Source organism: Xenopus tropicalis, chromosome 10, assembly GCF_000004195.4.
Source record: "Xenopus tropicalis strain Nigerian chromosome 10, UCB_Xtro_10.0, whole genome shotgun sequence".
Taxonomy (NCBI): domain Eukaryota; kingdom Metazoa; phylum Chordata; class Amphibia; order Anura; family Pipidae; genus Xenopus; species Xenopus tropicalis.
Window position 1 is genome coordinate 19,331,510 of NC_030686.2, and position 13,161 is coordinate 19,344,670.

Below are 13,161 nucleotides of genomic sequence, written 5' to 3' on the forward strand. Positions count from 1 at the left end.
ATGGGTGCAGCTTTTCAAAACTAAGCCTTCAATAATACCTGCAAATTACAATGGCTGCCAAAGTAATTTGCCAAATGTCAAGCTGTCACAAGTTAAGTATCTAATTCTAGATCACGAGGATACATTTTCCCAGGAGTATAGGTGAATTTTGAATACATGGTTCTACAGTGACATTTTGTCTACCTTGTGCCCAAAGGTCATGAAGTTATATAAATTCTTATGACCAGGTTGAAGGCTTCTAAGATCTTCTAGATCTGCCCAACCATGTGAACTAATGAGCGCAGTGTTATAAAAATACTCCTTACTAAGGAGTACTCAGTTACATTACCTATATAAAATATATATACATGGTCATGTAACTCTCCTGTAACGTATAATATCCTTAAATATTACAGTGCATTATCCATTATATAATCTGACCTCTGACTTTTAAAAGGGGTCTGTACACCTACAAGTTTTTCAACATGAACAGAACAAATCTTATACATTCTGCCAATTCTTTTAATTAATACAATATATTGGTTCTTTTTTCATTTTGATTTGCACTGATTGCCTTCCATGCTCCCCTGTAATTAGTTGAGTTAGTTTAATATGGCGATATTGAGCTCTGTTTAAACACAGGAGTTGCAAACTAAAGGAATTGAAATAAGGTACAAAGTTTGTATTTATTCCAAGTTCCCCTAGTTTTGTTTAATTGTTTCTGTAACTGGGAGAATGAGTGGCAGCAACATTGAAGGTCTGCACAGCCTGCCACATGTATGCAGCTGTTAAAAAGTGCTTACCTCTGAGCGAATTGCCACTTTAGAGGCTCGGTTAGAGCCCTAGAGGAACAAGTTGACAATCTTGAGAGAAGTCTCCTGCTCACTGAGCAGGAGCTAGCGGGGTCAGATAGTTTGGAGGGGGGGAGCAGCGAAAGGATGATGAGGCAGTAAGCTGGGTGATATTTAGAAAATCTAGTGTGGGGAAAAGAAGAGGGAGGCTGAGCCAGGGTTTGCGCATCTAAACAGATTTGCCAGATTGTGTGAAGAATATGGGAGCGTGAACTCTAGACTGATGGTTCTAGATGGGGCTCTCTAACAGCCGGGAGACCAGTTTCTCTAGTAGTGGTGGGGAGGAGAGCAGAGCTAGGCCTAAACAGATTATGGTTATAGGAGATGCAATCACAAGGATCGCTACAACCAAACAGTTTGCTGTCTTCCTGGTGCCAGGGTTCGGCATGTGGTTGATCGGGTTGACAAATTATTGGGTGGGGCTGGGCATGACCCGGCTGTCTTGGTAAATATTGGTACTAATTACAAAATGAATGGTAGGTGGAGGACCTTAAAGAGTGAGTTCAGGGATCCAGGCTCTAAGATTAAGCAAAGGTCCTCCAATGTAATTTTTTCAAAAGTTTTGCCGGTGCTACGTGCAAGTTTAGGGAGACAGCAGGAGCTTAGGGAGCTTAATGCGTGGCTTAAGTCTTGGTGTAGGAAGGAAGGGTTTGGGTTACTAGAGCACTGGGCTGAGGAGAGAATGGCTAAGAGGCTGGAGGAGTGTTTAAACTAGACAATGAGGTTAGACTGTCAAGGTTGGGGTTGTTATCTCTGGAAAAAAGGTGCTTGCAAGGTGACATGATTAGTCTGTATAAGTACATTAGAGGGGATTATAGGCAGATCGGGGATGTTCTTTTTTTCCCCATAAAAACGATCTGCACACCCTTTTAGATTAGAGGAACGGAGTTTCCATTTGCAGCAGCGTAGGTGGTTTTTCACGGTGAGGGCAGTGAGGTTGGGGAATGCCCTTCCTACTGATGTTGTAATGGCAGATTGTTAATTCATTTAAGATAAGTTCTTGAACAAGCATAGTATCCAGGGCTATTGTTATACTAATATCTACAGTTAGTATTAATGTTTGTATATATAGTTTATGTATGTGAGTGTATAGATAGGTAAGTATAGGTTGTGTGTGCTGGGTTTACTTGGAAGGGCTGAACTTGATGGACTCTGGTCTTTTTTCAACCTTATGTAACTATGTAACCCCTCCTACACTCCTTTGTTATGACTGCTAGGCCTACAAATAAACAAATGTCCATTATTCAGGGTGGATATCTATGCCCTTGTAATCTAATTAACTGCTTTGCAAGAACCAGGGTGGGTAGAAGAATTAAATATATTGAATTTCTCTATTTGCCCTGTTCAGCTTATATATATATATGTATGTAAAACATATGGGTACATGTATACAGGGAAACTGTCAGTCTCAGGAGAAAGTTCCCCATTGGTGTGTGCAGCCTCTCATGAATAATCACTCCCTAGCCTCCAGCCATTTGGAGGGCATTCATAAATGACCCATCTCAAATTTCTGTTTCTGCTGTTGCCTCTGAAATACTTTGGATTTACTGTGTTTATTAAGTGTTATTTGAATAAGACGCCCATCCGCCCTTATTTGAACAATTAATTCCTGCAAGCACTATTTATTTATATATTGTACGAGAGATATTAGCATGTGAAACCAGTATACATAAAGTACTACATTATGCTCCTGATAATGGCATCAACCGAAAAATAACCACAGTGAAAGAAATTAAATTCATCAGTTCTAGATGATCCCACCGGTCCCATACAGACTAAACATCACTACTGTGTGACCTGCCCCTGCCCAGATATTCCTATCTGACAAACCGAGTACCCAAATCCAGTCATGTTTGGACTTGTATGAAAGGCCATAGTAAATTAAACATATATCTCTGGTACCTCTAGTATAAATGGTATGGGTTCTGGGACAATAAATATTTGTGAGTTTGGGTTATGGTGTGACCTCCATATCACCTATGATGGGTCCCAATGTGAACTCTAAGTCACCCCCACGTGGGCTTTCACTTCCCCACATGGCATGGCTCTTATCAGCCAGGGATTAGAGCTGGGCTGTCCAGGTTGTGAGGCCTTTATACATGGCTGGTTCCAGACCCTAGTGAACAGAGGCCTGTTGTATATCTGTTTCTGCCACATTAGGGAAGATTTTGGGATACCTTGGCCTGCTTGATTAACCCTTACAGGCCTATATCATGACAACGGACCTTGGTAACAAAATCCAACCATAAATGCCTATACCTTACAACAGTAGTAGAACCACAAAAAAGAACTCAACCAAACCCACGCAGAGGACCTACATTTACCATTTCCGTGGCAGGAAAGCTAATAACTACATCTACGCGTGCTGAAATATCACCTACTACTAAAATAAAAAAAATATTTTTCTACATGGGAACAAACACAACTAATTACAAGGAGACCGCAAACAACAGATTTAAAAAGACCACCAAACTTTTTTCACCCAAAATAACTAAAGCAGCCTGGTATGGAAAAATACCTGGGCCCAACGACCACCATGCCACAAAGACAACCAAAACAAAAACCAAAAGAAAAAAAGACAACACAAGACCCAGAAAAAATGGAGACAAATACCGAAGCAACCAACCAGCAACCACAATCCACTCAAGCTCAAGACCTAGCACAACTATTAGGTCCACTGCTAGATCAAAAAATAGCAAGTATAAAAGAATCTATAACAGAAATTCTGCAAGTCACCAACCAAACACAAAGAATGTCAGAGGCTGAACAATGAAACTCCACACTGGAAGACGAATTCGACAAAGCCCAGAAATCAATAGATCTGCAGCAACATGAAATCATCATAATGGCAGACAAAATTGATGATCTGGAAACAGGAGCAGACGAAACAACCTACGATTGGTAGGCATCTCAGAATCCGTAAAAGGCCCAGAACTCGAACAATTATTAAAAACACAATCCCACTACCTAATCGAAAGATTTCACAGAATTGGGCCCTCACCACCTAAAGACTCAAATAGACCACGACAAACAATATTTAAACTACTCAATTACGAAGACAAAATGAACATTTTAACAGAATACAGAAGAACCAAAGACCTTCAATATTGAGGACACCGACTCCTGCTCTTTCAAGATTTCTCAGCCACAGTGGCAGCAAAACAAAAAGAATTCTCACCAGTTTGCAGACTTCTGTATGCCTCAGGATATCGGTTCTCCCTATTATTTCCAGAAAAACTGAAAATAACGGACAAAACCAACAGGAAAAATGTTTTTTTTTTGAAAACCCCAAACAAGCTATGGACTATTACAAAGCAGCAACGCCTGAGGACAATGAACAAAACCAAACCTCCTAAACAACAAAATGATCATTTGACAGAAAAACAACGTTATCATCAACCCTCCTAGTAAAAGGTCTAGGAAAACTGAAAAACCGGACTCAGTACTGAACTTCATTATATTAATACTCAACTAACACTGATGGTTTCTACAAAAGATTGGTCAGAATTTAACTGACATTTCGTAAGACTAAATCTAGAGGAGTAGCGATACTAATTAGTAAGGACCTACAATGTACCCTCTCAAAAACCTATAAAGACAAAAATGGTCGCTACATAATAGCTGACCTAGATGTTTACGGTGAAGTACACAATAGTAAATCTATATGTGCCAAATAACGAAAATAAATATTTCTTTACAGATGTACTACAAAAGATTGACTCCTGGGGGCCACCAACATCATACTAGGAGGTGATATGAATGCAACCTGGGATGACTTCATGGACAAATCAGGTAAACCCACCACACACTCCAAAAATAGAGCAAAACCTTTACACAACTTATGTGACATCCTACAATTACACGACACATATCGATATCTACACCCTATAGACAAAGACTACACTTTTTATTTGGGAGTACATAAATCTCACTCGAGACTGGACTATATTTTCGTCTCCCGGGCAATGCTGCTGGTGGTTCTCACAGCCAACATAGGCAATATAGACATATTAGATCATGCCCTAACCTCCACTAGACTAAAACTATTAATTCCTCAGCCACACTCATACAACTGGAGATTTCCGACACACCGTGTTCCAGAGGACTTTCAAACCTTTCTAAAAACTAGGGAGGCAAATTATATCGATGACAATATTGGGACAATAACCATTGGGACAACCTACAGTTACTTCGGGCAGCGGCAAAACCAGTTTTAAGAGGCCACATAACATCATATCTAATCAGACAAAGAAAACAATATAATGACAAATACAATCTCCTTCATGAACAATTAACAACCCACTATACAGCTTTTAAACTTATAAATTCACAAGAAGACAAAAATAAATACACTGAAACCAAACTACTTTTTGATACTTTATTGACAGAAAAAGCATACAAGTCATACCAGCTACTCAACACATAAATTTTACAGACATGGAAATAAATCGGGTAAGCTCTTGGCACTTTTAGCAAAAAGGCAGACTAGAAATACATTCATACAAAAACAGCAGACAGATGGACACAGGATCCGAATCAAATCATACATATAATCACCGACCACTTCAAAAAGTTATATCAGACAGGAGAAGACGATCCACAGGAAGGCTTACAATTCTTACGAGAAGCCGGACTCCATAAACTCTCAGTACAGGACTGTGACATCCTAGACACACCTATTACAAAAACAGAAATATTAGAAACAATCAAAACACTAATTAAAAATGGGAAATCGCCAGGACCAGATGGCCTCCCAGCAGAATTTTACAAGCAATTGGCACCCAACATAGTTCCTTTAGAAACATTATACAATAACGCCCTAAAGGGACACCCACTATGGCATGAAGCTAACGTTGCCAGAATCATATTAATCCCCAAAGAAGGCAGGGACACCAGTGAACCAAGCTCATATAGACCTATATCACTATTAAATCAAGACATAAAAATAATATCCAAAATAATGGCCGACAGACTACAACAGATCTTACCAAAAATACTTACCGAACACCAAACTGGATTTCTCAGACAACAACATCCCATTCAAGCCCTCAGAAAAATACTTACAGTAGTCTACCAAAACAACTTAGAGAAAAGAAAGCAAGAAATGTTAACAAACCTAGACGCTGATAAAGCGTCTACTAAAATTTCAACACTTTCGTATACAGACATTTAACCTATACAAAGCCCTATACATCTCACCCAGTATGTTCATAACAGTCAACAACTGCAACTCAGACAGATTCATCATCGGCAGAGGAACACGCCAGGGATGTCCCTTATCTCCCCTTTTATTTAACCTAGCTATAGACCCTCTGCTGATAGACATCTGAAATGAAAGGAATCCAAATAGGCCAAACGACTCTCAAAGTAACAGCATTCGCAGACGACATCTTGCTATTGCTAACCCAACCCCAAACGGAAACACCTGCAATATTAACATTAATACAAAGATTCAGAAAAGTGGCAGGTTTTCAAATAAATCCAGACAAATCAGAAGCTTTACAACTTACGCATCCGTTATCCACCAAATGGCCAATACAATTCCCATTTAAAATCTAAACACAGCATAAAATATCTAGGAATAACGATACCCTCAGACTACAAAAAAACATACCAACTAAACATAAGGAAAACAATAGACACTCTACAACAAGAAACACAAGTATGGAAACACATCAATCTGACCTTCTCTGGTTGAATACATTTCATTAAAATGTTTCTCTTTTCAAAACTATTATACCCAATGTTGCCATATTATATTAAAACAACAGACCTAAAACTAACAACATCTTCAGAACCTTTATTTGGAATAAAAAACGCCCTAGAATAAATCTCACCAAACTGGAACAGCCCAAACACCTAGGGGGACTCAACCTTCCCAATATCAAAAAATACAATGAAGCTACCCTCCTTCGATACGTAGGCGATTGGCTACTAAACAGACCAATACCTAATCGGAAACTATTCTATAACTACCTACTACATACGCCTCCGACACAACTCCCACACACCGCACTAAACAACCCCCTATTCATAGACACCCACAAAGCGTGGCACTTGGTAAGGCGGCAACAAGATATATCACTGAACATTTCACCATACTTAACATGGGTAGGAAATAAAAACTTCCCCACAGGTCTCCATAACCCAATGGGGCAGAGAGGGACTTTACAACATCTATAGCCTATTGGGAAAAGACCATACAATTATACCACAAACCGACATAATTAAAACAAACCCATTCACTGCCCCACACATGTATCTACGCATGCAAATAACCCATTACACATACAAATCGTGAAACAATTAACAGACAAGGACAAAAACAGCCCAATCAATAAAATCTGGAAAGACAAAAACACAAAGCAAAATACATCTGTCATATATGAAACTATTAGAACCTTAAGTGATACCAACAATGAAAAACAACAAACCTTCAAATGGACTACCAACATCCCAAACACAAACATATCAGACATCTTAAAACAACAACACAGGGCCATGAAACTGATTCCAGTCAGCAAATACAAGACATGACAATACAAATCCTTCACAACTCATACCTCACTCCAGACAGGAGACATAAAATGGGTAAATCTACCGACAAACAAATGCCTCAGGTGCCACTCCCCAAATGCCAACTTAATACATAACTTATGGTTGTGTCCCAAAATACAAATCTTCTGGAAAGAAATAGCCTCATACTGAACACAGGTGACAGGAAAACCTCTACAAACAAAACTAGAATGGGCATTATTCAGCACCAACACATCATACACGCACCTAACCAAACCAGAAAAACTATTGGCGGGGAGACTGGGGGAAGACGATACAACATCAATGGCTAACCCCAGACATGCCATCCATAACACTCGCAAAACAAAAACTACATCACATGTTTTATATGGATTGGTTAGAGGCAACAACCAGAAAAGAACAAATCACAGCAAAATTCTTCAACACATGGCTTATATACATATCTTTCCTACCCCAACCAACCAGATACCTCACAGTTTACACATTCAGACAAACTACGTGGTACGATAAGGAAATACTTAAGGAACATCCACTTCGTTGAAGCATCCCAGTACTTCCAAAACTTACAAAACCAAGAAACTGATCAGCAAACACAAGGACCCCCCAGGAGCCAACAAATAAACAGACTGTTGGCTGCATATCAACAGTGAAAACAAGTTCTCATGGGACCCAGGAAAAACAGGTATGAGCTGAAAGTTTAACCCTTTCCCTGCCACCAACGTAGGTACCACGTTGTTTTAAAAAAAGCAGGCTTCTGCCAACAACGTAGTACCTACATTATTGCTAGCTAAGCGATTCTCTCAGAGAGACAGATGTGCCCCCATCCCCTTTGGCAACGAGCCGAGGGGGTTGGTGGGTTGGTCCTGCAATATGATTGTCGCAGGACCGTCCTACAAGCAGCAGATGCAACACTGTCACACAACTTTTACATGTGCACATGTATACACAAACTCACAAAAACTTTTTTTTAAATTTTTTTTTTTTCATAAAAATTTTGACAGCGTGACTATTGGATCAGATATTCTGACCACTAATTATGCTGCCATGTGACTTATTTTGTTGTTTCATTGATTTGCACAATTTTTGTGGTTTTATTGCATTTTTATCCCTGTATTAGTGTTCCTGATCTGATTTTTGCATAGCTTTGCCATGTGTAACTTTGGTGTACAAAAATAACTTTACCTATTTTGAATTCATCAGAATGTGTACTTTCCAAAAATATATGGTTTTCTGGGGGTCTCTGTATAGTTAGGGGGGGTTACGGAACATAATACGCTGTCAGGGGGCTCTGTGTGCAAAAGCTGAGTTGGCAGGCGAGAAATCCATATGCGCTATTTTCATTTTGGGGTCAGTACACACCACAGACTTTGGTATATCTATGCATATTGGGCATCAAACTGTTCAGTAGACCTTAGGTGTTCCTATTTGGGGTGATTTGCCTTTGTATGCAAGAAATTGTGTGAGATAAATGCGGCAAACTGCAACATTTTTATGCGATTTTCTGAAATGTCATAAAAACCACTAACTTTAGGAAAGCTTTGCAGATTGGTACTTTGGGGTAGAAAGGACTCTTTACCCATGTTATATTTTTCAGAATGTGTTTTTAGGGGTCACCCTACATTTCTGCAGCTTCTACCCCTCATAAAACTGCCGTGTGTTTATGAATTAGGTAAAGATAAGCCATGAAATTAGTGTGCACAAGGTATATTTGGGGGTCTCTAAGTGCCATGTGCTTTGATAAACCTATGTACAGTGGGCATCAAACTGTTCAGTAAACCTCTGGGGTTCATATTTAGGGTGTTTTATCTTGCTACCTAATGACCTGTAAAAAATAAGATGCTGCATAGTGGAAGTTTTGAGGTGATTTTTGGAAATGCCCTAAAAATCATCAAACTTAGGAAAGCTTTGTGGCTTGGTACTTTGGAGTAGAAAGACATGGGTACCCATTTTAGATTCGGGGGGATGTGTACTTCCCAAAAATATATGACTTTCTGGGGTGAATGTATTTTTTACACATATAATGATGTAAATGTGTTGATTTTGCAGAAGCTGAAATAACAGAAATGATAGTCCATATGGGGGAATGTTCACATTGGGGCCCCTACATGCCACATACTTAGGTAAACCTATACATATTGGGCATCAAACTGTTCAGTGGACCCCTGGCATTCATATTTAGGGTGTTTTATCTGGTTACTTTATGACCTTTAGGAGTTAAGATACTATAGACTGAAAGCTTTGAAGCGATTTTTAAAAAAAAAATCACAAATTTTGATAAAAACCAATACATTTAGGAAAGCATTGCAACTTGGTAGTTTGGAGTAGACAGACAGTTCTACTTATTCTGGATTCCCCAGAATCTGTTCTTTCTAAAAATGTATCATTTTCTGGGATAAACCTTCTGTTAGTGGAATTTTTGGCCTTAAAATCTAAAGTATTCAGCTTTCTGGAGCAGTGCTTTGGAAATTTGATAGTGTACTGCTGGGAGTTTTTGACCTATACAAGTGAGAAATCTCCATAAAACTGTACAGTGGATATAAAAAGTCTAAACACCCCTGGTAAAATGTCAGGTTCCTGTGCTGTACAAAAATGAGACAAAGATAAATCATTTTAGAACTTTTTCCACCTTTAATGTGACCTATAAACTGTACCACTCAATTGAAAAACAAACTGAAATCTTTTAGGTGGAGGGAAGAAAACCAAAAAAACTAAAATAATGGGTGCATAAGTGTGCACACCCTTAAACTAATACTTTGTTGAAGCACCTTTTGATTTTATTACAGCACTCAGTCTTTTTGGGTAATGGCACATTTTGATTTTGCAAGATTTGCCCACTCTTCTTTGCAGAAACACTCCAAATCTGTCAGATTGCAAGGGCATCTCCTGGGCACAGCCCTCTTCAGATCGCCCCATAGATTTTCAATCGGATTCAGGTCTGGGCTCTGGCTGGGCCATTCCAAAACTTTAATCTTCTTCCAGTGAATCCATTCCTTTGTTGATTTGGATGTATGCTTTGGGTCGTTGTCATGCTGAAAGATGAAGTTCCTCCTCATGTTCAGCTTTCTAGCAGAAGCCTGAAGGTTTTGTGCCAATATTGACTGGTATTTGGAACTGTTCATAATTCCCTCTATCTTAACTAAGGCCCCAGTTCCAGCTGAAGAAAAACAGCCCCAAAGCATGATACTGCCACCGCCATGCTTCACTGTGGGTATGGTGTTCTTTCGGTGATCTGCAGTATTGTTTTTGCGCCAAACATATTTTTTGGAATTATGGCCAAAAAGTTCAACCTTGGTTGGTTGGGTTGGGAGACTTCAGATGTGTTTTTGCAAAATGTAGCCTGGCTTGGATGTTTTTCTTCATAAGAAAAGGCTTTCGTCTTGCCACTCTACCCCATAGCCCAGACATAAGAAGAATACGGGAGATTGTTGTCACATGTACCACACAGCCAGTACTTGTCAGATATTCCTGCAGCTCCTTTAATGTTGCTGTAGGCCTCTTGGTAGCCTCCCTGACCAGTTTTCTTCTCTTCTTTTCATCAATTTTGGAGGGACGTCCAGTTCTTGGTAATGTCACTGTTGTGCCATATTTTCTCCACTTGATGATGACTTCACTGTGTTCCATGGTATATCTAATGCCTTGGAAATTCTTTTGTACCCTTCTCCTGACTGATATCTTTTAACAAAGACATCCCTCTGATGCTTTGGAAGCTCTCTGGGGACCATGGCTTTTGCTGTGGGATGCAACTAAAAAAATGTCAGGAAAGACCAACTAGAGCAGCTGAACTTTATTTGGGGTTAATCAGAGGCACTTTAAATGATGGCAGGTGTATGCTGACTCCTGTTTAATATGATTTTGAATGTGATTGCTTAATTATGAACACAGCTACATCCCCAGTTAGAAGAGGGTGTGCACACTTATGCAACCACATTATTTTAGTTTTTTTTTTGTTTTCTTCCCTCCACCTAAAAGATTAAAGTTTGTTTTTCAATTGAGTGGTACAGTTTATAGGTCACATTAAAGGTGGAAAAAGTTCTGAAATGATTTATCTTTGTCTCATTTTTGTACAGCACAGGAACCTGACATTTTAGACTTTTAATATCCACTGTATATATTTGGTATTGGCACGTTCAGGAGACATGGGACTTTCCAAATCAGTTGTATTTTTGTGCATAAAATAATTTTTGGTTCTGGTATATGTGTTTATATTATGGAAAATATTTTTTTTTTTTTCATTTTTTAGACATTTAGAAGCCTATATCTTGTTACAGAATTAGAATTACACAAAAATATTTTAAAAGCTTAGGTTGTCCTGAAAAAAACAATATATTGTTTTACTGGGTAAACTAAAAGTCCCCCCGAGGAAAGGCCCCTAAAGTGAAACAGTGCAAAATGTTCAAAAACAGTCTGGCAGTAGAAGTTCCACTTTGTCCAAAATGGCTGGCAGTGAAAGGGTTAAAGTTGTTATAAATGTTGAAACTAAATGTTTATACTTTCCAACCCTCTATTACTTACATGATACAAATGTAAAACAACACATTACCACAACTGTTGTAATAGAAACTTTTGACTATTAATAAATAAAAACAATGTTAAAAAAAAAAAATTAGACCTCTCTAAGACTGAATTGGTCCAATGTACAGTGGAGGAAATAATTATTTGACCCCTCACTGATTTTGTAAGTTTGTCCAATGACAAAGAAATGAAAAGTCTCAGAACAGTATCATTTCAATGGTAGGTTTATTTTAACAGTGGCAGATAGCACATCAAAAGGAAAATCGAAAAAATAACTTTAAATAAAAGATAGCAACTGATTTGCATTTCATTGAGTGAAATAAGTTTTTGAACCCCTACCAACCATTAAGAGTTCTGGCTCCCACAGAGTGGTTAGACACTTCTACTCAATTAGTCAACCTCATTAAGGACACCTTTCTTAACTAGTCACCTGTATAAAAGACACCTGTCCACATAATCAATCAATCAAGCAGACTCCAAACTCTCCAACATGGGAAAGACCAAAGAGCTGTCCAAGGATGTCAGAGACAAAATTGTAGACCTGCACAAGGCTGGAATGGGCTACAAAACCATTAGCAAGAAGCTGGGAGAGAAGGTGACAACTGTTGGTGCAATTGTTCGAAAATGGAAGGAGCACAAAATGACCATCAATCGACCTCGCTCTGGGGCTCCACGCAAGATCTCACCTCGTGGGGTGTCAATGATTCTGAGAAAGGTGAAAAAGCATCCTAGAACTACACGGGAGGAGTTAGTTAATGACCTCAAATTAGCAGGGACCACAGTCACCAAGAAAACCATTGGAAACACATTACACCGCAATGGATTAAAATCCTGCAGGGCTCGCAAGGTCCCTCTGCTCAAGAAGGCACATGTGCAGGCCCGTCTGAAGTTTGCCAATGAACACCTGAATGATTCTGTGAGTGACTGGGAGAAGGTGCTGTGGTCTGATGAGACCAAAATAGAGCTCTTTGGCATTAACTCAACTCGCTGTGTTTGGAGGAAGAAAAATGCTGCCTATGACCCCCAAAACACCGTCCCCACCGTCAAGCATGGGGGTGGAAACATTTTGCTTTGGGGGTGTTTTTCTGCTAAGGGCACAGGACAACTTATTCGCATTAACGGGAAAATGGACGGAGCCATGTATCGTGAAATCCTGAACGACAACCTCCTTCCCTCTGCCAGGAAACTGAAAATGGGTCGTGGATGGGTGTTCCAGCACGACAATGACCCAAAACATACAGCAAAGGCAACAAAAGAAGTGGCTCAAGAAGAAGCACATTAA

The 13,161-nt window shown here is 39.3% G+C and overlaps 1 protein-coding gene across 1 annotated transcript in view; it reads right to left on the reverse strand.

The window, feature by feature from the left end:
* bpifb2 (BPI fold containing family B member 2) overlaps nucleotides 1-13,161 on the reverse strand; it is a 36,064-nt gene that overhangs the window by 20,111 nt on the left and 2,792 nt on the right. The window lies entirely within an intron of this gene.